At 48.8% G+C, this 24102-nt stretch overlaps 1 protein-coding gene across 1 annotated transcript in view; it reads right to left on the reverse strand.

The window, feature by feature from the left end:
* The window catches only part of AGPAT3 (1-acylglycerol-3-phosphate O-acyltransferase 3), an 88160-nt gene extending 66824 nt beyond the window's left edge, over window positions 1–21336 (reverse strand). The window contains exon 1 of the mRNA XM_061167478.1: window positions 21240–21336. The gene's annotated coding sequence lies outside the window, so the exon portion shown is untranslated. The remainder of the gene's footprint in view (window positions 1–21239) is intronic.
* Window positions 21337–24102: the final 2766 nt, after the last annotated feature.

The raw sequence follows: 24102 nt of genomic DNA on the forward strand, positions 1-24102 counted from the left end.
GAACTGACTGACTGACTGACTGACTGAAGTTGCTTCAGTCATGTCCAACTCTTTGTGGCCCCAAGGACAGTAGCCTGCCAGGCTCCTCTGTCCATCGGATTCTCTAGGCAAGAATACTGGAGTGGCATAGTTTTCCTCTGCTTGGGATTTATTGATCTTCTTGAAAATCAGTTTTCACCAAATTCACAAAATTTTAGCCATTTTTTTTCAAATATTTTCCATCACATATCCTTTTCAATTTCCTATTTATTATCCCTCTTTATGGTTACACCGATGATGTTGCTTTTTTTCTGCCTCTTTCCTGTGTTTCATTTTAGAAACTTTCTGGTGCTATGTCTTCAAGAATACTGATCTTGTGTCTGCAGCGTCTGACCCACTGTGAACCCATCCAGTGCGGGGCTTTCCTTTCTGGAAGACTTGGGTCTTTTTTTACACCATTCATTTTCTCCTCATCTTGTGCATAGTTTCTCTGTGTCATTGAACACATGGGCCTTATTTATAACAGACATTTTTAACATCCTTCTATCCTAATTCTACCATCTGGATAGTGTGGATCCACCTGGATCTGTTTCTAATTGATTTTTCTCAACTTCTGGGTTACATTTTCCCACCTGTTTGCATGACAAATAATTTCTGCCTGGTTTCTGGACACTGTGAACATGGCATGTTGGGGGGTGAGTTTGCTGTCGTCCTTCAAATATTGTCAGGCCTCATTAATGGATGTCATTAACTTACTCAAGAGTTGTTCAACTCTCTCCAGGCTTCCTTCAAGCTTTGTGTCTATGGGTCCTGAGCAGGCTCACTTCTGGGGAGGAGACTATGGCCTTTGAGGACCCTGCTCAATGCCCTCTGAACTGTGAGGTCTTCCTACCTGGCTGCTGAGGATGCGACTTCACTCACAGCCCATGTGAACTGAGGAAACAGTGATACCCATGCTCTTCCAGGTCCCCTGACCTTGGGGGCATCTCCCACACATGCGATGGTCAACATGGTCTAAGTGCGGGGTGGGGGTTCTGTGCTCAGCTCCCTAGAGCTCCTGGTTCATGCACTCCTATCCTCTCCAGCATCTCCCCCACAGAGTCCAGCCTGCCTGGAGCCCTGGTCGCCAGGCTCCGCTTCCACTGCCCTCCCTGTGCTCAGCTGGCAGCTGCAGGGGAAGAGCTGAAGGGGGCGCCCCTCCTGTGGGGTCACTGTCCAGCACTCCTGCCATGCAGAGTTTGGTTTTTCCTGCTTCTGCTTGGTTTTCCATGGTTTTTCCATGCTTCTGTTTGGGTTTTCCTGCTGTTTAACCCAGGATGTGAGATCTGGTCCAGGTCACCCCATCATGGGTAGAAGTGGATGTTGGGATCCTGCATTTTCATTCCATTTCTCACTCATCCAAGTGGGCACCACTGCCCTTAGCTGAGAGGCGCTGATCATATCGGAGGCATAGGCTGCAGCTGTATAGAACAGTGACGCTCATGACATCTGGAGAGATGACCAGCGATTCTCCTGCACACAGGCGGATGGAGGGGTGGTCCAGGTGGGGTGACAGCACAGGCAGGAGGATGCGGTCAGAACCAGCAGCAGGTGGCAGGACCTCCCCACTCACTGTCCCTTCTCGAGAGCATCACTGGCACTCAGGTACTGGCCATACAGCCTCGTCAGAGCTCTTTCTACCTTCTAGTACAAGCCCCTAGTCAAATAAGTTATTTGCGTATTTTTTCTCATCCTGTCTTTTCACTTTCTTGATGGCATCCTTTGAAGCACAAAGACTTTTAATGTTGATGTTAAAAGCCAGAGAAAAAATCAGACTACCTGCAAAGAAGAGATAGCCTGACAATGGTTTGTTAGCAAACAAAGGATGTCAGAGGCCGGCACACAATGTCATACTGAAAAGACCCAACAGCCAACCTGGATTCCACAACAGGCAAGCCCATCTCCAGAGCAGCAGGGAAACCCAAACAAAAGTGGGGAAAGCTTGCCACCTCAGAGCCTAATGAAAGGAATTTCTAATGCATGTACACTTGAGCAGGAAGAAGTGAGCTCAGATGGAACGTGAGAGATGCAAAAAGAATAAAGAGCAAAGAAAGACGCAGGTACGTCTGCAAATCTGAACAAGACTAATACTGAGGATACAGCAGCAAAGGCTAGTGGGTTAAAAAAGTTAAATATTCAATAACACTCGGAAGGGGTAGTGGGGTGATCTCAGGTCCTTGGGTTCCCCCCAAGAGTAAAGTACAAGTTAGTTTTAGATGTTTGATAAGTAAGAATGTTGTAATTTCTGGAAAACCGTCAAAGGTGCAGAAAAAGTCTGTAACTTCCTAGTGGTAGAGGTTAAAAAAAAAAGAAAGGATCAATAATCAACTCAAAAAAGGAGAAGGAAAGAAAAAAGAAACAGCACAGATAAAATAGTAAAATATAAGATGATAGATTTAAACTCAAATCTATCTGTACTTCCATTTACAAAGGCTCTGGTTAAAAAATTCTTAATTGTCAGAATTTTTAGAAAAGAATATCAAACTTCAATTTAAAATACCATGTTAAAAAAACCACTTTAATTATATTGGGTTGGCCAGAAAGTTGAAAACCCAAATGAACTTTCTGGCTGACCCAAAATATATATGTTTACAAAGTACATCTAAGACTTAAAAATGAAAAAGAGTTAAAAATAAAAGAACAGAAGGAGTACACAAGGCAAATACTACCCAGAGGTTCAGCTACACAAATCTCAGACAAAGCCGACTTACAGGCAAGACACACTAGTGGAGACAGACGATTACTTCATATGACAGACATGTCATGCATGAAGAAGATACCGCAAGTTTAAACTGTGTCACTAATAACACAGCCCCAAACATATAAAACAAAAACTGACAGAAATACAAGAATTCATAGGCAAATCCACAGCGATAACTGAAGATTCTAACAGACCCTCTCTCTGTATTTGATAAAATAGATAAAATAAGTGACTGAAGCTATAAGAGTTGGCAAACATTTTCTGGAAAGGGCCAAAAAGTAAATATTTTAGATTTTTCAGGGCGAATGGTCTCTATTGAAGCTACTCAACCAAGTCATAGTGCAAAATAGCCACAGCAATGCATACACCAATGGATGTGGATGTGATCCCATATGAATTTATCTCTAGGGACTGCCCTGTAGGTCCAGTAGTTGAGACTCTGTGCTTCCACTGCAGAGGCCGCAGGTTTGATTCCTGGTAATTAGGGAACCATGATCCTACATCCCATGTGGCATGACCAAAAAATAAAAGTTAAAAGCAAAAAAGAATTTACTTCTAGAAATAGGTGGCAAGCCAGATTAAGCCTACAGGCTATACTTTTGCCAAGACCTATATAGAAGGTTTAAAACTAATCTCACCAACCACAGAATACAGTCTTTTCAAAGATGCACAGAGCATTTCTAAAATGTGACCATAATGCTAGCCATAAAACAGATCCTAACAAATTTCAAAAGACAGGCATCAATCAGGATATATTCTTCAACCAAAATTTACTGATGCAAAAGAAAAAGGCAACAAAAAAGACACTGGGAAAAATTCTCACACACTTAGACAGTCCATCAACAGAAGAATGGATGAAGCAGATGTGGTGCCGATACAGGATGGGATCTTAGCCCCAAAAAGGAACAGAACTGTACAACCTGCAGAGACGTGGGTGGACCTAGGGACTGTCAGAGTGAAGGAAGTCAGAAAGAGAAAAACATTGTATCATAGCGCTTTTGGAATTTAGAAAAATGATACTGATGAACTTTTTTGCAAAGCAGAAATAGAGATGCAGATATAGAGAATGGTTGTATGATATGGATATGACAGGCATATGGATGTATGAATACCAAGGAGGGAAAGAGGGGGTGGGATGAATTGGGAGATTGGGATTGATGTACATACACTATTGATATCATGTATAAAACAGATAACTAAAGAGAACCTGCTGTTGAGCGCTGGGAACTCTCCTCAGTGCTCTGTGGGAACCTGAATGAGAAGGAAACCCAGAAGAGGGGATGTATGTATGTGAATAACTGGTTCACTTTACTGTACAGCAGAAACTAATACAAACATTGTAAAGCAACTGTACTCCAACAAAAATTAATTTTTAAAAAGTTATTAACAACCAAAAAGTCAATTATGACACTATACTAGAAAAATCTGTTGAATGAAATAGTGGCAAAAACATGTCATTTTGCAACTTTAGGCTGCAGCTAAAAGTTCTTAAAGGGATCAAAGTTTATACTTTCGTGTGGGGGAGAAATTTTCAGAAGGCTGAAAACAAATGACATAAAACATGCTAGAAAAACAAAGTAAATTAAGAGGAAGGAAGGAAATAACTTAGAAAGCAGAAATTAACAACAAAATAAAAAATAGGCAGAAACCCACAAAAGTGGGTCTTTGAAAGATGACCCTTTCAAAGACCCTTTCATGGGTAAAATTGGCCGTGTTTTGGCAGGAGAATCAGGACACAGTGAGAGATGGTGTGGACGGCGTCAGGAGGGACGGGGAGGCACAAGCAGACGCCGCGGGATTTTTCCAGAGGGAATCAGGAGCAGCTTCGGAGCAACAGATGTGCAAACACAGCTAATGGGACAGATTCCTAGGAACAACAACTGACCACCAAATACTGAAGGAGCTACAGAAAACCAAAAGCGCACTATAATCTTTAAACCCCTGAAGCATCAGTTGCGAGCCACCCCGGGAAGCCTGGACACCAGGGCCCCTGCCTGTGCCCTCACCTGGGGGGACCGCCACCCTTGCAGAGGCCCGGCAGCCCCGGCCGGGTCTAGTTGGAGCCTTCTCAAATTGGCTTGTGTGAGAAACTGGCCACTGCAAGTGGAGAAGACATTTAACTGAAAGCGTTTACTCGAGAACCAAGTGTGAACTCGTTCAACACTTGGAACCTGAGCGCAGTGGAGACTAAGAGCGGGCTGTGCGTAAACGTGCTGTCCGGACACTGGAAGCTCCTGCTTGGGTCTGAGCCCCACCCCATGCGGGGCCCTCGGCGGGGGTGCCGGGGGGACACTGTCCAGACCCCAGTCCTGCTTCCATGCCCAGAACTGGGTCAGGACAAATCCTTGATCTGGAGACCAGAGCTCGCATTCCAACAAGGTCTCTGGGGCTGAAGGTTATGTTTGTGAAGGAAACACAGCATCACTGTTAGCCAATCGTTGCGGGGCACAGGGGAGGCGGGGGCGGGACCAGAGAGTCAAAATGCGCAAGCAGCCACTGCGGATCCAGGCCGGGCCAGCACTCAGGTCAGCCCTGGGTGCCCCAGAGCTCAGCCCGGCCACAGGCGTGTGTGTCTCACACACACACACACACACACACACACACACAGAGCAATAAGTGAAACCGCTGAGACAGGGAGATGATCCCTTCTGAGCCCAGTAGAGTCCCCGAGAACAAAGCGGGACAGGCCCAGTTCACCCAAAACCAGAAACTGAGCCCGTGGCATAGATAGCTCAGTGGGTAAAGAATCCGCCTGCAACGCAGAAGACCCCAGGTCGGGAAGATCCACCGGAGAAGGGATAGGCTACTCACCCCAGTGTTCTTGGGCTTCCCTTGGGGCTCAGAGACTGAACTCGTGGCATAAACAGTTGGGGGTCCCTGCAAAGCCCCCGCTTGGTCTTCTCCTCAAGACTCACAAACACAGCTTCGCACCCTGAGGAGCAGCCTTGGAGCTGCACAGGGACAGACGGACGAGGCGCCCTGCCCGCTCTGGGTGCACAGCTGGCAGATGCCTCCCTGGGGCAGGCCACCAGCACCTCTGATGCCCTTGGGGGTGTTTTAGAGGGAAACAGAGCTCCTTGCAATGTGCTGAGCCCTGAAAAGATCCAGCACCAGGGTGAGGGGGGTTGTCAAGCAGGCACGGAAGCCAGCACTTCTGAGATGGACAGATCGGCACCCGGGCTGGCCACAGGCTGGTGGGCGGCAGCCTCTCCCATGTTTCAGAAAAGGGCCGAACACAGCAGGACGTGGCTTCTGCAGAAACAAGACCCACCAGCCTCTTGCTTGGCACCTGACAGGCAGAGGGGACAAGCGTCGAGTGAGAGGTGGTTGCGACCCTTGTCAGCCACCCAAGGATGCGTGCGCCAGTCTGGGGATGAGCTGGCGTGGAGCTCAGCTGTGTCCATCTCTGTACTCCCCACACAGCTCACAGCCCTGGGTCTCTTGGCCACATGCTGTCATCCCCGGCAGCCCCACCGGGACTCACCATCACCCCCTCATGAGGCATCGCTGCTCTGACACACATGTGGTGCCTCATGTGTGACACCACTTTACAAACTGTCTTCACACGTGATGTTTTCTAACCTTCATGATTCCCAGGGGAGCAATGAGGCGCAGAGGGCCACTCCTGAGAAGTGTGAAGTCACCGGCTGAGGCCACTTAAGCCTGTGGCCATCCCACACCTCCACGGGGAAAATCAGTCTACCTGCCACCAACTTGCATTGTGTGTGTGTGTGTGTGTGTGCGTGTGTTTGTGTGTGTGTTAGCTGCTCAGTCATGTCCAGCTCTGCGACCCCATGAACTGCTCCCTCCAGGCTTCTCTGCCCATGGGATTCTCCAGGCAAGAATACTGGAGTAGGCTGCTATTCCCTTCTCCAGGGGATCTTCCTGACCCAGGGATTGAAACTGGGTCTCCTGCAGTGCAGGCGGATTCTTTACTGAGCCACCAGGGAAGCCCCGACTTGCACTGTGGACCTTAACAAACAGGGGACAGTGTGGGTTATGATGCCACCGAGGTTCATGGCAGAGCAGGGACAAAGCCTCTGCTTGCTGGATTTCAAAACCAGAAATAAAGTGGAAACAGAAGACTATCAGGCACCCACAATGGTGTTATTCTCTCCATCATTACTGGTGTGAGTGAAGACAGGCGTGGTCTCTTCACGGTAAAGTCTGCCATGTGGCTCTGCAGTGTCGGGACAGGCAGGACATGCTCCGCAAGCCACCCAGAGAAGCGTGGTGCCCGCAGGACTCACTGCAGAGAACAGAAAAAGCTCCAGGGCTGGCTGCTGACCTCACTGTCCACACCAGGAAGTGCAGTCCTGTGGTCACTACCCAGGGATGGGGCAGGCAGATGGTAAAGGTCAGCAGTGGGATGTGAAGTGAGGAAAGCAGCCCATAAAGAGAGCCTGCACGATGTGGTGTGTGTGCTTGTGTGTGTGTGTGAGCATCTGAGTGCATGCGTGTGCAACCCAGCTGGGTCTCAGGCTGGGGAAGGTGTCCTGGCAAACTGACAGCTGGAGGATGAGCAAGGATCCACCAGGCAAAGGTCCGGGGCACAGCCTCAGGGCAGGAGCCGAGACCGGGCGTGGGGGGGACAGTGAAGACCAGGAAGAGGAGAGGGCATCCTCCGAGCGTCACCACCATCAGGAAGGGATGGAGCGGGTGAGGGACAGGAACAGAACTGGGGTTACTGAGACGAACCCCAACAGCCACAGGGAAGGATTCTGATGGGAGCAGGACTGGAGGTGGTCTTAGGTGGGGCAGGGGGTGATGAGCAACATGGAGGAGGGGATTGTGGGTGGGGCAGGGCCTGGCCTGGACACATCACCACATGAGGCATGTTCACGGGTATGGGAGGGACGGACAGGAGAAGACTGCTGAGGTTGGGGTGCCTGGTCCGAGGATGCACAGGCTGCAGGGGACCGTGTGGGCCCAGGGTTTAGGAAGCAGAGCTGAGAGGACAGTGAGCTGGGGTCACACCTCACAGGTAATTAAAACACAATGGAGTCTTAGAGGCCCACAGCGGACATGAACTCAGGCAGACCCCGCCCCAACAAGACAACAACATTCCAAGTGCCTGACAGTCTTTCCATTCATGTTTAATTTCTATTAAGAGCTCTGAAATCTGATATGTAAGATGTACTAACCCCCTTTAAAAAATCATGTTCTTTCACCTCTACTGGTATATACCACACACTGCAGAGGTATGCCCAGAGAAGGCAATGGCAGCCCACTCCAGTACTCTTGCCTGGAAAATCCCATGGACAGTGGAGCCTGGGAGGCTGCAGTCCATGGGGTCGCTAAGAGTCGGACACGACTGAGCGACTTCACTTTCACTTTTCACTTTCATGCATTGGAGAAGAAAATGGCAACCCACTCCAGTGTTCTTGCCTGGAGAATCCCAGGGACGGGGGAGCCTCGTGGGCTGCCGTCTATGGGGTCACACAGAGTCGGACATGACTGAAGTGACTTAGCAGGAGCAGCAGCAGCAGAGGTATGGCAGTTTTCAGCTACCAAAAACATTGTCTGGATGGTCTGCCTGTTCTAAAAAAACAGACACCACCTCCGTTGCATGGACAACAAAGAAGTCAATGGGAAGTTAAGTTTATTGAGGACAAAATCAGAATCACGTTTTGCAACTGTATCCCAAACTGAATAAAGTGCTTAATGGAGATGTGCAGGGAGGGAGGGCCTCTGAGTTTCCGCATCCTGGACACTGCTCTTGTCCCTGACGAGGCAGTCCTAGGCCAGGACAAAACTCTCCCCAGGTTAGCTGAGTCACTCAGGGCTACTTGCACCATAGTATTCTTTAACTTCCACAATTGCTTTATTTACCAGGATTTGTGTAGGTTCACCTTGGCAATCTCTTCAAGCTCTGAGTTTTGTTTGGGGGATCAAGTTCCTTCTTTGTCAATGACACCTGTAGAAGTCCCCTCTTATGAGTCCAGGAAATAAGCCTGTAATGGTTTATTTCCAGATCAGCCCTACTCCCGGGCTGCTAGGAGATGCAGAGCCCCTCCAGGGAGACAAAGTCTCCTGAACACAAGATCACAGCCCAGGGTACAAAGCACATGAGAACTGGGCTTCAGGGAGTGAGAGGCAGCATAGCAAATCCTCAAGAAATTTAGACTTCGGTATTATTTTGGGTGTTTTTATTATGCTGGCATTATTCTTTGCAGTGTATAAAATAAGTAGGGCTTCCCAGGTGGCACTAGTCAAAAAGAATCTGCCTGCAATGCAGGAGACCTGGGTTTGATCCCTGGGTTGGAAAGATTCCCTGAAGGGGGAAATGGCAACCCACTCCAGTATTCTTGCCTGGGAAATCCCATGGACAGAGAAGCCTGGTGGGCCCACAAAGGGTTGGATAAAACTGAGTGCACATATAAAATAAGTATGCTTAGAGATAAAAGAAGAACTTGGAATAAGTGCAAAGAAAAGAACACCAAGCAAGAGAAGACGCAGGTTTGGAAAGAACTACCAAGGACATTTAAGAATGAGAAATAGGGACTTCCCTGGTGATCCAGTGGTTAAGACACTGTGCTCCCAATGCAAGGGGCCCAGATTCGATCCTTGGTCAGGGAACTAGATCCTGCTTGCTGCAACTAAAGATCCCACATGTGGCAACTAAGACCCGGTGCAACCAAATAAATCAATTAATAAAAATAAGATATTTTTTTTAAAAAGGAATGAAAAACAGAATCACTGAAATGAAGAGCTTAACGTGCAGGTTAAGTAGCAGATTAGACAGAGGTGAAGATGCAGCTGGAAAACTAGAGGGGAAAGTGGAGGAATTCACCCAGAACATGGTGATAAAAAAAAAAAAGGACTAAAAGACAAACACGAGCAAGAGTATGAGACTTGGAAAATGGTGTGAGAAAGTCAAGCATAAGGTAAATTGAAGCAAAAGTCAACAGAAGAATGGCTGAAATTTTTCCAGAATTCCCGAGAGACATAAAACTTTATCCTCAGGAAGCACATTGACTCCAAAGCAGGATAAGTAAGAAGAAACCCACTCTAGAGATGCCACCATAAGAACAGAGAACACTGGATGTAAAAGGAACCACAAACACAGTGGAGAGGGAACATCACTCACACAGGAAGGGCAGGGGGGCCACCAGATGTCCCCTGGAGACAGTAGGAGGTGACATGGTATAATCCTCATCTGTGCCCTCTGCCCACAAGCCTTCTGAGCATATATACAATAATAATTGTATATGATTATTGTATAGAATTGTATATACAATAATATATTATTATATATTATATAATATATATTATATGCATATATATGTATATTAGATGTATACAATAATAATTGTATATAATAATTATATACAATAATAAATGTATAACCTAAAATCCCCATGCACTTAGAAAATAAAAGTACCTTCCATATAGTTCATGGGTCACAGAAGAGTAATAACAGATATTTAAATGCTCAAAAGAAGAGAAGAGGGTGGCAGAGGATGAGATGGTTGATAGCATTACCGATTCAATGGACATGAACTTGGGCAAACTCCAGGAGATAGTGAGGAACAGGGAGGCCTTGCATGCTGCAGTCCATGGGGTCACAAAGAGTCAGACATGACTTAGCAACTGAACAACAAAAATGCTCCAGAACTGAACAACGATACTAAAGTAAAGTTGCTCAGTTGTGTCCAACTCTTTGTGACCCCATGGTCTGTAGCCAACTAGGCTCCTCTGACCGTGGAATTTTCCAGGCAAGAGTACTGGAGTGGGTTGCCATTTCCTTCTCCAGGGGATCTTCCAGACCCAGGGATCGAACCCAGGTCTCCTACATTGCAGGCAGACGCTTTACCATCTGAGCCACCAGGGAAGCTGAACAATGATACTGCTACACTCCAAACTATACCAGACACAGGGCTACAGAGCCAGGAAGAAATGTTTAACTTTAAATTCTTACGATAGAAATAAAGCTTAAAAATTAAGAAACTATGCTTACAAAAATAACAAAGAAGTTAAGCTTTCAACTCAATAACCTGTGAAGAGAGCACCAGGAAAAAAAAAAAAAAAAACCCAGAAAGAGTAGAAAGAAATGATGACAATGGAAGGATAAATTAATGACAGGAGAACGAAAAATGTGATGGACATGAGAGGTGACTGAGAGTCAGCTCTCTGTGAGCAGCAAGGAAACAGATAAACCTCTGCTGAGATAAATTGAGAAAAAAGAAAAACAAAAACAATTTTAGGAATGAAAGGTGGAGTTTAATGTCAGATACCATGGAGATTAAAAAATTAAGAAAATATTAAGACGTTTTTACCAAGAAATTGACAGTGTTATTGACATGGACCCTGGGGTAGAGAGGTCTAAGATGACTCCAAGGTTCACACCCTTGAGTGTGGGCTGGACCTAGTGACTGGCTTTCAACAAAAAGAATAAGGGAAAAGTAGTGGAAGGTGGCTTTCGAGATGGGGTTTACAGCACTGAGTCTTCGACTAGCTGGCTCACACTCTCTGCCCCTCTTGCTCTGATGGCAAACTGCCAGGTTGGACAGAACAACTGGCAAAGACCTGAATCCTGTTGACAGCGTGAATGAACTTGAAGAAGGACCCTTGCCCTGTCTCGCCTTTAGATAAGACTGCAGCCTCGGTGACACCTAGTCACAGCCCGTGAGAGACCTGGGCCTGAGGAGCCAGCTAAGCTGAGACTGGATTCCTGGGCCACAGAAACAGTGAGATGGAAAGTGTTGAGAGCCAGGAAGTGTTGGGGTCACTTGTTACATAGCAACAATGCAGGTCACTCCTTAGAAAAATAACACCAAATCTTATTTTAAAAAGACCAGAAAAGCTGAACAGATCAGTAGCTAGTAAAGGAATCAATCAAAATGTAAAAATCTGTCTACACAAAAGCCAGGCCCAGGCCAAGAAACGACATAAGGAACACATCGCCTCAGTCTCACGTGGGAGGTAATACTGCCCACTTGGACGATGAGATGAGTGTAACCCGGCCCCAAGCCCATTGGGACAGTACAACAGAGGACAGTTACAAGTCCTGCACACTTCTAAACAAAGGAGCAACAAATTCTAAACAAAATCTCAACACACCAAGTACGGTAATGCAGTAAAACACATCATGGTTGAGATGGGGTATTTCCTGAAAAGCAGGAAAATCTACTCATGTACTTTTACCACATTAACTGAAAAAAGGAGAAAATTTTATATGATCAGCTCAACACACACGGAAAAAGTCTTTGATAAAGCAACATCTTCAGTCAAATATTCACGACATGTATCTGGAGAAAACCATAATTCAAAAAGATACAAGCACCTCAGTGTTCACAGCACCACTATTCACAATAGCCAGGACACGGAAGCAACCTAAATATTCATCAACAGAGGAACAGATAGAGAAGATGTGGTAGATGTAAACAGTGGAATAGTACTCAGCCATAAAAAGAATGAAATAAGGCCATCTGCAACCACATGGATGGGCCTAGAGACTGTCATACTTAGTGAAGTAAGTCAGAGAGAGGCAAATACCGTATGATATCGCCTGCATGTGGAATCTTTAAAAATGCTACAAATGAACTTATTTACAAAACAGAAATAGAGTTACAGATGTAGAAAACATATGGTTATCAGGGGATAAAGGGATAAATTGGAAGATTGGAATTTACATATATGAACTATTATATATATTAATAAAATAGATAACTAATAACACCTACTATATAACACAGGGAACTCTACTCAATATTCTGTAATGGCCTATATGGGAAAAGAATCTAAAAAAGTGTGGAACTATGTGTATGTATAACTGATTCACTTTGCTGTAGACCTGAAACTAACACAACATTATGTATCAATTGCACGCCAAAAGAAATTTTAAGAAGAAAGTAGGGGGGGAAAGTATATGTGGTTCCTATTTTTCAGAAAAAAGTGAAATATTTGTATAAACAAGACAACTCTTTTAACTGGAAAGGGGAGTATACAGAAAAATAAGCATTCTCTCTTCTATTTTTTGTAACTTGTTTTAAATGGGTAGGGTAATCTGAGGAGATACAGTAATACGTTGTAACTCCTCCCAGCTACACTATCCCACCCCTTGTAAGAAGTAACCACTTACCCCTTGAGTCTCTTCCCAGTATGTCCTCATTCCAACACTACAAGAGATCTGGGAAGAGGTTCTTACCCCGTCATTCCATACGAGTTGCCCTAAACCCCGTGCTCTCCCCAGCAGTGTCCCTGGGACACAGAGAGCACACACCAAGTGCGCCTAGATGTGGAAGCCGCTCTGCAGACGTGGCCGTGCTTCTCTAACACCCCCCAGCTCACACTCACACCAGCGCACCTTGGCTCACATCTGTGCCCACACCTGGCCCAGGCACTCTCTTTACATTTTGGCCACCCCGGTGGAGCAGGCTGGCATCTCACCAAGCTGTTATTTTTGCATCTCCCTGATAATCAGTGAAGGTGAGTCTTGAATCTCTTCATCTCTTTATTTCCTTCCATCTGTTAGCTCCTTTGTTCCCAGGAGGAGCAACAGGAAGATTCGGAACTAAGCAGCCTCCATGTTTGTACCAAGACCAAACAGGAAAACTGAGCAGATTCCCTGAAAACCAGGAATAATGACCAAAATGCCCCATCACACTTGCATGCAGTACAGTCCTGACGGCCCTGGCCCAGGCAGCAAAACAGGATGGGACAATGCTAAAGGTGTAAGGAAGAAATGAACACTTACTGTCCATGCAGAAAATCCCCCAACTCTGCAAATAATTTATAAGAAAAAGAGACTGGCAAGGTGCCTGGGTAGCAATCAATATCCAAAATCAACTCCCTTTCTGCTCAACACCAACAAGAGTTAGAATTTTTTTAAGTAAAAAAATAAATAAAATGTGAAAACACCACTTATAAAAGTAACAAAAATAAGGACACCTGGGAATAAATTTAACCATAAAGTATGCGATAGTGTGCAGAATAGTATGTAGAGAGCTCTAGTAAAAGCCATGTAAGAAGACTGACATTAATGGAGACACACTACCTTCATGGCAGGAAGACTTCATACCACAGAGATGGAATCCAGCCCCCAGCTGATCTACAGAATTGGTGTAGTTTTGATCTAAATCCTGGACAAAGGTTTTCAGGAAACTCGACACACCCGGCGGAGGCTGGGATCAGGACAACTGTACTCTGCATGGGGACAGAGCCCCTACCTGTCACCACCCAGAAGCCACTCCTGAGGGACGGAGGGCTTCAGTGTGGAAACAAACATTCCAACTTCTATAAGACAACACAGGAGAACACACAAGTGATCCCAGGACTTCTCAACTGCATTCAAAAAGTCGAAAAGGTGGATAAACTCTACATTACATTAAGAATTTCTACTCATCAAGACAAAGTAAAAAGACCAGACCCAGCTAAGCAAGACGCCTGAAGCACACATTAGGACAAAAGATTATTATCCTCCGTACACAAGGAAATACCTCATACAGAACCATATGCAAGGAATACAGAAGGAAAACCTGTCGCCCAACAGGAAAACAGGTGAAGGAATTCACAGAGAAGGAAACGCATCTAGCAGTAAGTGCAGGGAGATGCTTAACTCCATCTACCAGGAAACAAATCCAGGCCACCACTAGCCACATTCTGTATCCAACCTACTGGCAAAACTTTTAAAAAATACTTACTTGGCACATGGGATCTTTAGTCGGGGCATGCAGGATCTAGTTCCCTGACCAGGGATGGAAACGGGTTCCCTACATTGGGAGCGCTAAGTCTTAACCACTGGACCACCAGGGAAGTCCCTCCACTTGCAAAACTTAATGACAACACCAGGAGGTGAAGAGCAGGTGGGTCCACTGAACACCCTGTGGGTGGCTTTGCAGTAGGAGTCTCCCCTATCTCTCTGCATAAACAGCGCAGTGTAGGCATCACTGCCTGGACTTTCCCGCCCAGTGGTCCCCTTCAGAGAACACTAGAGGGCTACACGGCTCCATGTGTGTAACCAAGACGTGTGGACACAGAACATTCTATCAAAGTATAGAGCAAGATTATACTTGGGGGATCATAGCTCAGTTGGTAAAGAATCTGCCTGCAAAGCAGAGGACCCCAGTTCGATTCCTGGGTTGGGAAGATCTGCTGGAGAAGGGATAGGCTACCCACTCCAGTATTCTTGGGCTGCCCTGGTGGCTCAGCTGGTAAAGAATCCACCTACAACATGGGAGACCTGGGTTCCATTCCTAAGTTGGGAAGATCCCCTGGAGAAGGCAAAGGCTACCCACTCCAGTATTCTGGCCAGAAGAATTCCATGGACTGTACAGTCCATGGGGTTGCAAAGAGTTGGACACAACTGAGCGACTTTCACTTTTAACACTTTCATGGAGCAAGACAAGGAGTGCCTTCTGCTAAATGCATTTGGTATCGGTAAACATTACGTTTTGCAGACTTCATCTTTACATGGACCTTGGGAGGGCCTCCTACAGGCACCTGGAGACACACAGAGTTCCTTTGTTCCCTGACTGACACCTCTCTGGGTACCAGCTTCTCCTTCCCCCCACCCATCCTCACGGAACCCCACCCTGTTTCAGCAGCCATGCTTGAGATAGGAAAGACAATTCTTTTGGTATTCATCTGGACATGACATCCTGGGGTTTTGTTATTCATCTTTTTGTTTGTTTGTTTCTCTTGCATGCATTTTGTCCTCATTTAACTGGCTCACTGACTTTACTTTGAAAATTACACAAATATTTTAGACAAGAGGTTGTAAAAATAGTGGCCCACAGTCTAAATTCAGGCAGGCACATTTTCCATTTGCCTGCACAGCTTGTTAAAAATAAATAATTGCATATAAAGATCTAGGTTTCTGGCTGGTTTCAGGAGCCGAAGAGCTAGTGACTTGGGTCTCATAGCTGCATGGCATGTCTGCTGGGGGTCCATGGCTGAGGGTCAGAGGCTAGCGGTCACTGGCTGGAGGTCAATGGGGTCAGTGGATGGGGGTCAGGCAAGACATATCTGACAGAAGAAGCGTACAGTCATCATTCATGTCTGCAAGGCCACCCTAGCCTAGCACTTGTCCAGTCTGTGTTTAGAATTTTCACATATAGCTTTGTTCACCAAAATAGAAACATTTATACCTGATAACAGGCTTCCCTGATGGCTCAGATGGTAAAGAATTGGCCTTCAATGCAGGAGACTTGGGTTCGCTGGGTTGGGAAGATGCCCTGGAGGAGGGCATGGCAACCCACTCCAGTATTCTCTCCTAGAGATTCCCCATGGACAGAAGAGCCTGGAGGGCTACAGTCCACGGGGTTGCTAAGAGTCGGACATGACTAAGCGACTAAGCACAGCACATACCCAATAACTCATTAAAATTTAAAGAAGCGAAATGCCAGGTACAGAGCACTTGGGGCTCCAGGAACATACCCTGCTGCCTTGGAGCTCGGAACCGAACCGCAGGCCACTGATGCACTTTCTACCAAACGTTCTAGAACTTGAGTAACAGTAGTAAGTGCCCAATTTAGGAAACTGAAACTCACACATGTGTGCTCTGACCTTCGTTATCTATCTGCACGCATCTGTTTCCTCTCATCGCTGGACACCACAGCACTCATGTATGGATGAGAGAGCTGGACCATAAAGAAGGCTGAGGATCGAAGAATTGATGCTTTTGAACTGTGGTGCTGGAGAAGACTCTGGAGAGTCCCTTGGACTGCAAGGAGATCCAACCAGATCAAACTAAAGGAAATCAGTCCTGAATATTCATTAGAAGGACTGATGCTGAAGCTGAGGGCTCCAATACTTTGGCCACCTGATTCCAAAAGCAAACTCATTGGAAAAGACCCTGATGCTGGGAAAGACCGAAGGCAGGAGGAGAAAGGGACGACAGAGGATGAGATGGTTGAATGGCATTACTGACTCAAGAGACATGAGTTTGAGCAAACTCCTAGAGATAGTGTAGGACAGGAGGGCCTGGTGTGCTACAGTTCATGGGGTCATAAAGAGTTGGACACAATTTAGCTGTTGAACAACAGCAACACTACTTATTGTAAAGGAGCCAAAATAAAAGCTCAAGGGAACCTACCAGACTGTAGGGCTTTTCCTAAAACTAAACCAAAACTTTGCACGGGCCAAGGGATCATTTTTACTGTCCTTCTACTTCTGTGGAGTCCAAGTCACTAAACGTTGTCTCTGAGGCTGTGACGGTGCTTTGACACACAGATGGCCCTCAAGAGAGAACCTGCTGCCTGGGGGTACAGGGGAGGGCTGCCTGCCATTCCTGGCTGCATGATGCAGGGTGGGGCTGAGGACCCCAGGCTGACCTTCTCAGAGCTGCATCTGAGGCCCATCCTCCCAGACCTCTGACCTGTCCCCCACCCCACCCAGGCCAGGTGCAGGATCACCCATCTTCCGCTCCATACAGCTTCCACAGCAGCCCCCTGCAAATCTCCTGCACTTCCCATCTTGGCATCCTCCTCTCACGGAACCCCGACAGGTGCGGTCTTCATCCAACAATATGATTTCTCTTAGTTTGGCGAAAATCGCTGCTAGTGAATTGTATTTTGCAAGGTATACCAATCGATTACTTTCTCTCTGAACCTAAGGATTAGATTACGTGTATCTTCCTAAGAAAAGGTGCATCCATTCATTCACTCACTCAACCAATCACTCCAGTTAGCCTGGGATGACAGTCTAATTATAAACCGAAGCATGAAAAGCATTAACACAACCATCAACACATTCTCCACATTGAGGGTTGACACCCATGGGCTCACAGGCCACTCCCCAACCCTGGAGGTGCACCCATGGGGCTCACAGGTCTCAGGAGAGCAGAACTGGTAAAGGTGTTCCTGCTGTAGCTTTTATGCTGCTCCCAGTAGAACTCACTACTAACCTTCTTGTTGCTGATTTCATTACCCGCCCACTTTCAGAAAGGAACCGAGGAGCTATATCAATGATGCATGGCCTCCCTGGGCCACCTGGGGACAGGCCTCTCGGCTGCTGGCGGGCAGCTCCTACCATGATCGCCCAGCTTCGGTTTTTAGTCCTATGCGATGCCAAGTTCTGCTGCCTGGGAGAAGACTTCTGCCTGTCACAGCATCAAAGGACACATTTCTTTCAGTTTGCTAACACCAGCATCTACAATGTATCCTATCCATGACCTTCTAGCTGTGCTTGGGAAAAGACGTGGCCAATTAAAGCACAGTGTCCAGGGCCAAAGGCCGCAGCCCTGCAGTGGGAACTTGGGCCAACTTTCCCCGGGAATCTGCTCCTCCACCTCCAAAGAGAAACACAGGCACTGCCGAGAGATTATCTGTGTTTCAGTTTCTGGCACTTTGCTCGACACAGATAATCAGGGCATGGTGAATTCTTCTAAATAACTAAATAAGATTCTGTACAAGGCTGAACCAGTATTGTGTTTGCCTAAAATCCAGCATTTTGAAATGAGCAATTTAGGGCTTCTTAGGTGGCTCAGAGGTGAAGAATCCACTGGCAATACAAGAGACATGGGTTCAGTCCCTGAGTCAGAAAGATCCCCTGGAGAAGGAAATGTCACCCCACTCCAGCATTCTTGCCTGGAAAATCCCATAGACAGAGGAGACTGGTGGGCTACAGTCCATGGGGTCACAAAGAGTCAGCATGACTGAATGACTAAACAACAATGGCAACAATTTAGGATTACTTTTAAGATTATTAGGACGTGGTTTCAGAAACAACAGACTAAGTCCAAGTCATTTCACTTTACAACATGAAGCAACTTATTTAAAACCTCAAGCATTCTTTGGTTAACCAAAAGTAAAATCTATGAAACTTCCAAGCAATTGTTTTATGAAATTGAGTCCAACCTTCCTGTAACTGTACATTTCTCGATGAGAGGACTGAGTAAAGATTCCACGTCATACAGTACAAATCATTAAGAAAGAAACAGATAAAATGCAGCCAACTGCATCCAGTGCTTTGCTCTATAAATATTAATCAGCCGCAACTTGTAACAGTGAAATATTAGAGTTTTTGATGAGGCCCAAGAGAGGAGAGAAAAAGACAGAAGCAGAAGCCACTGCTTTTGCCCCAGGTGGACTCTGACGGAGTCAGGGCCTCACTGGTGACAGCAGGGGTTGGAGTACTAACCTCCACTGAAGCTGATCTCTGAGTCTGCTCTGCTGGGTCAGGCCGAAGGCGGGTGGAAGGTGTGTGGTTTGGAGTCAAATGTGATTGGACATGTCGACGACACCCTCCCCACTCCAGAAAACCCAGTAAATCCAGCTCTTCTCAAACGCAGTTTCTGGTTTTCATTTTCCCTGTTGATAGGGATTTCAACATTTCCCTCCCATCTCTGATTTGACTAGAGATAAAAGTGTTCACAGATGTTTAGCAGACTGATAGGGCTGAGAAGACAGGCGTCCAAGGATCTCAGTTTAGATTCTGGTCATGCCGATCTGTGACCTACTCTTCAGGAGGTCACAGAAAAGCCACAAAACCTCTGGCTTTTCCCAGACCACTCTTCTCCAAGGCTGAAGTGCAATTCAGGGGTGTCACGTGTAAAGGCCTGATCCTGCATATCAGGAGCCACGCTAGCAAACGTGGGAAGCAGAAGTAAAAACGGACAGACCAGGGTCTTCCCTGCTGGTCTGGTGGTTAAGTCTGCCTTGCAACACAGGGGACTGCTTCGATGGCTGGTCGGGGCACTAAGATCCCACATGCCGTGGAGCAAGGTAGTCCATGTGTTGCAACTAAGATCTGATGCAGTTGGATCTTATATAAATGAATAAATAGTTTTTAAAAATCACTTTGGTGGATACAGTTTTTCTAACTTCCAAAATAAACTACGTTCAGTTTGCTGCCCTGGCCCTGGCACCCAGACTCGTGACAGACACACGGACTGTCAGCTGGCCCACCCAGGGAGGGTAGAGTTCTTGCCAGAGGCGGCTCCTAGAACCCATACCCTGGCAACTCAAGTGTCCCCTGGGCCTCTTCCTTCACCTCCTGCCACTTTACCTGCTCCCGTACATTCTCCAGGCCACACTGCTCAGCCTCAAACCTCTGGACAGAGATGCCTGGGCAGGGCCCAACACAGCCAGTCTGCATGCACATGGAACATTTGTCCCCCTCCAAGGCCACAAGGGCCACGAGGCCCTGTGCATGCTGAATCTCAGTCACACTTGCGCGCGCATTGTGGACGTCAGCCACATGGTGTGTATGAACCTCAATCACATGTCCTCTTTTTTTATACAATGTAATCAAGAAGGTTCCCTCCTGGCTGAGAAAAGGATACAGAAGTGAGTTGTAACAGGCCAACTCTGAAACTTTGAGGGAGAAGAAGAGTGGAGTCAGGATGGTCTAGAAAAGGGGAAATGATCCAGTTAGAGAAAGTTCAGAGTCTCCCTGAGACCCCCCCCCCCAGGAAGTTTTCAACAGCAGAGGAAGCTGATTACCAGCCTGGGGGTGACTACAACCAGCCTGCAGAGCTGTCATTTAGAGCCCCAGAGGTCCCTTGGCCTCTCCCACGGCACACAGCCACCACACACCACTCAGGATCTGGGGTCTCCGGGTGATTCCACCCTTAATATGGGTGTCAGTTCTCATTCTAGTCAGCCACAAGGCCAGCAGCCCCTTGTCATTTTGCCTTCTCATAAGATCGAATTTCCTACAGAAAGGAACCTAACTGCTCCAGTATTCTCTGAGAGGAGAAAAGTCTGGGGAACCATTTATAAAATCTTTTTCCCTATTTCACCCAACTTCTTTCAAAGTTTAAAGAAAGGAAGAAAGAAGAGAGAAGAAGGAGAGACAGAGAGGACCTGCACATTTTTTGCAGGCAGCTTCATCTGTTAGTCATCCTCCCTTCCTCAGACCCCAGGAGGGCAACATCAGGCGTCCCTGGGCCCTCTGGCCGGCTCTGGGGGTGAAGGTGGCTTTCCTCCCAAACGGCTCTTGTATCATTGACCGGCCCCATCACCTGACTGGAACCGTGGAAATTCACAGTCGGCCTTTGGTCCAAACGCCAAAGTCAAATCTGAACGCTCAGCCCCACCACTGCTGCGCGGTCCCACCTGCAGCCCTCCCTCCGGGCCGAGCAAAAAGTGAAACTAACCCGTGGCCGCAGCGCGCAGGGTCGGGGGCGCGCACGGGGTCCCCGTTGCCAGCTCCCCGAAACCCGGCGGGGGCGCGTGGCGTCCACCCGGAGCAGAGGGGCCCAAGGAAGTCCGCGGGGCGAGGGGCAGGGGTGTCGTTCCCTCGCCCAGCCCGGCCGCCCGCCCCTCCTAGGACGCCCCGGCCCGGGCCGCGCGCCGCCCACCCCGGCCCAGCGCGCCCGCTGCAGCGCCCCAGGCCGGCCGGCGAAGACGGGGACAGGCTTGGGCCTGGCCGGCCGAGGCCCCGGAGGCTGGGAGGGAACCCACGGCCCGCAGTCCCCAGTTCCGGTCCTCCAGCCCTCCCGCAGGCCCCGCGCCCGGCGGAGCGCGGCCGGCCTGCTGCGCCGCGGGGCCCGGGTGGGGGCGACCCGGGGAGGCAAGGGGGCCCGATCTCGAGCGGCGGGGAGGGGGCCGACCTCGGGGGCCGCGCCGCTCACCTGCAGCCGCCGCCACCTGCTCCTCGGCGCGCGTGGCCCCGGCGTCGCCTCCGCTCCGGGCCGCTCGGTCGCTGCGCTCCGGCCCTGGGCGCGCCCGGCCCTGCGTCGGGCCTCAGCGAGTGCGGCGCCCGCCGCCCCCGGCCCCCATCCCGCCCCGCCCGGCCCGCCGCCCTCCGCCCTCGGCCGCGCCGCCCCGCCACTTCCTGTGCGCGGCGATCCCACAGTTCCGCCGGCGCGCGGGGCGCGGGGACACGCGGGGGGGACACGCGGGGAGGGGACATGGGGCCCGCGGAGGGGACGCAGGGCGGGGACCGGCCGGGGGACGCGCGAGCACCAGGGGCGGCGGGGAGGGAATACGAGGGGGGAGGGGAGCGGGGACACGTGGGGGGGGCACGGGGGGTAAGCCGCGGGGCCAGCGGGGGGAACACGGGACGCAGGGAGACAGGGGGACCTGGGGGTGGCGGCCTGGCCGGGCGCCGGCTGTGAAGGGACGGCCGGGGTCCAGTAACGGACGCGGCTGGAGGACCCGGCGGTCTTGGGGCGGCGGAGCACGTGGGTGCGGAACCAGCGAGGCGGGTGGAGGGCGGGATTGGGGGTGGAGGGAGGGGACCCGTGGGGGGCACGCAGGGCATGCGTGCGGGGTGGGCCTCGGGCCAGGGGGGCTGCACGGTGGGGGCGGGGCACACGGGGCGGGGGAGACAGTACCACGGACAGTGCTGACCGCGTGGACGCCCCCTCCCCCCAGGGGCCCGGCGCGGGTACGGCGGGGGGCGGGGGGTGTTACCAAGAATGAAACCCCCCCGCCCCCCTCTCCCCGGTCCACGGTTGCCGCCGTGGGGGGGTCACGGGGGCTGCGGTGGGGACCGTCCTGGGAGCCACCGTTCCCACTGGTTTCAGACCCAAGTGGAGCCCCTTTGACTTATTTACAGTTGGCTCCCGGCTGGCAACCTTGTATCCTTGTATCCGCTTTTGACCATGGAGGAAGCTTCCCTGAATGGGGGTGGGGTTTGCCGGGGGGGGGGGGGGGGGGGGGGGGCCTCGGACCCGGCCTTGCTAGCCCGACCCCTCCCCGGTGGTCACTGACACTGTCCTCCCCTGGGAGGAGAACCACCGGAGCAGTTGGACAGGGCTGCCTGCGTCCCCTCAGGCACCTGGCCCAAGGGAGCGGCCAGGCTGCACAGAGGCAGAGGGTCGTCATCATCGCGGTGTCCTCCCAGTCCATGCTTCCATGTGGCCTGCCCTCTGCTTGAGTCCCCACGTCCAAGGTGGACCTCCTGAGCTGGGAGGAGCTTCATTTGAAAACTGCTTACAATACCAGGTGCTGTTGCTGTCTGCTGTGCCTTATTTTAAGCCTCCTCAAATTATTTCAGAAAACACCAACTAAAATAAAATAAACAGACCTGCACCTGTTCTACTCACAGTCCCCTATCCTTGAAAAAGGAGATATGTTTGCAATGTTCATGCGAATTTAATACCTGTGAAGCCTGGGTCCTTGCACTGCCACCTGGACGCTACAGTTGAAGCTCCACAGGCACCTACAGATGTGTGTCCAGGGGGCTGTGACACAGCATGTATTTACAAAAAAAAAGTAATAATAAACCTGAAACAACAAGACACCTCACTTAAAAAAAAAAAAAAACAATTCTGAAGTGTTCATTTAGCTATATTTTTCTTTTAAAACATTAAAATTGTAACTGCTTCTATACGTGCTGACAGTACATAATCTCTGAGATTTAGACAAGATACAGAGTATTAAGTATCTGACCATCCCTTTTCTGTATCAGAAGCAATGGATGAATATACACATTCAGAAAACTCCTGGAAGGAGAAACAAACTGTCGTTGGCTGTGCTGCAGTGAACTAGTAGTAAAGTTTAAATATATCATACCCACACACTTTATAATTACTTTTTAAAAACTGGATAAAATGTACCTCATCATTTGGACATTTGTGCATATATGTGCTAAGTTGCTTCAGTCTCGTGCAACCTTATGGACCGGAGCCTGCCAGGCTCTGCTGTTCATGGAATTCTCCAGGCAAGAGTACTGGAGTGGGTTGCCATGCCCTCCTCCAGGGGATCTTCCTGACCCAGGGATCAAAGCCGCATCTCTTATGTCTCCTGCATTGGCAGGTGGGTTCTTTACCATGAGGGCAACCTGGGAAGCCCTTAGACATTTAATGCCCCCTTAATAGTTACTCTGAGATTTTAGATCAACTCAAAACACCATATTTGTCTCAACAGCATAAATTGTCGGCAATCTAATCTATATTCAATGGGAATCTATGATCACTCAGACCCCAGCTGAGCAGAAATTTGCCTCTGGGAAAGCTCAGCTGAACACGCGAACAGGGTAAACATATAAAAGGAACTTGAAAGTGAGTGGAGCAGACCTGAGCTCCTGCTTGTGTTACCGGGAGATGTGGTCACCACTAGGGTTTACTGAGAGCCGTTATTTCACCTCCTTATCACAACAAGGCCACTGCTCTCATCCCATTTTACAATTGCAAAACTGAGGCCCAGCAAAGCTGCTCAACTTTTCCACAGGTGCAGAGCCAGCAGCCTGGCTCCAGGCCCCAAACCACCCACAGGGACGGAGCTTCTCAAGAGTGCAGTAAGGGTGCTATCTTGCTAGGAAAGAAACTCAGGTCCCCGGCCTACTGAATTAAAATGGGGAAAGGATGAGTCTCACCTAGAATATTATGTATTATTATGCTTTATAATTATTATGTATTATTATGCTACATAAGGTATGTAGCGAGAGGTGGGGGGATTTTTGCGATGAATAAGCCTAAAGAAAGTAGGGGCTGAGCACTGAAAATGGGTATGAGCCAGGCTCTGGGAGAAGGACTGTCCCGGTCATTA

The sequence above is a fragment of the Dama dama genome, chromosome 19 (genome assembly GCF_033118175.1).
Source record: "Dama dama isolate Ldn47 chromosome 19, ASM3311817v1, whole genome shotgun sequence".
Lineage (NCBI taxonomy): Eukaryota > Metazoa > Chordata > Mammalia > Artiodactyla > Cervidae > Dama > Dama dama.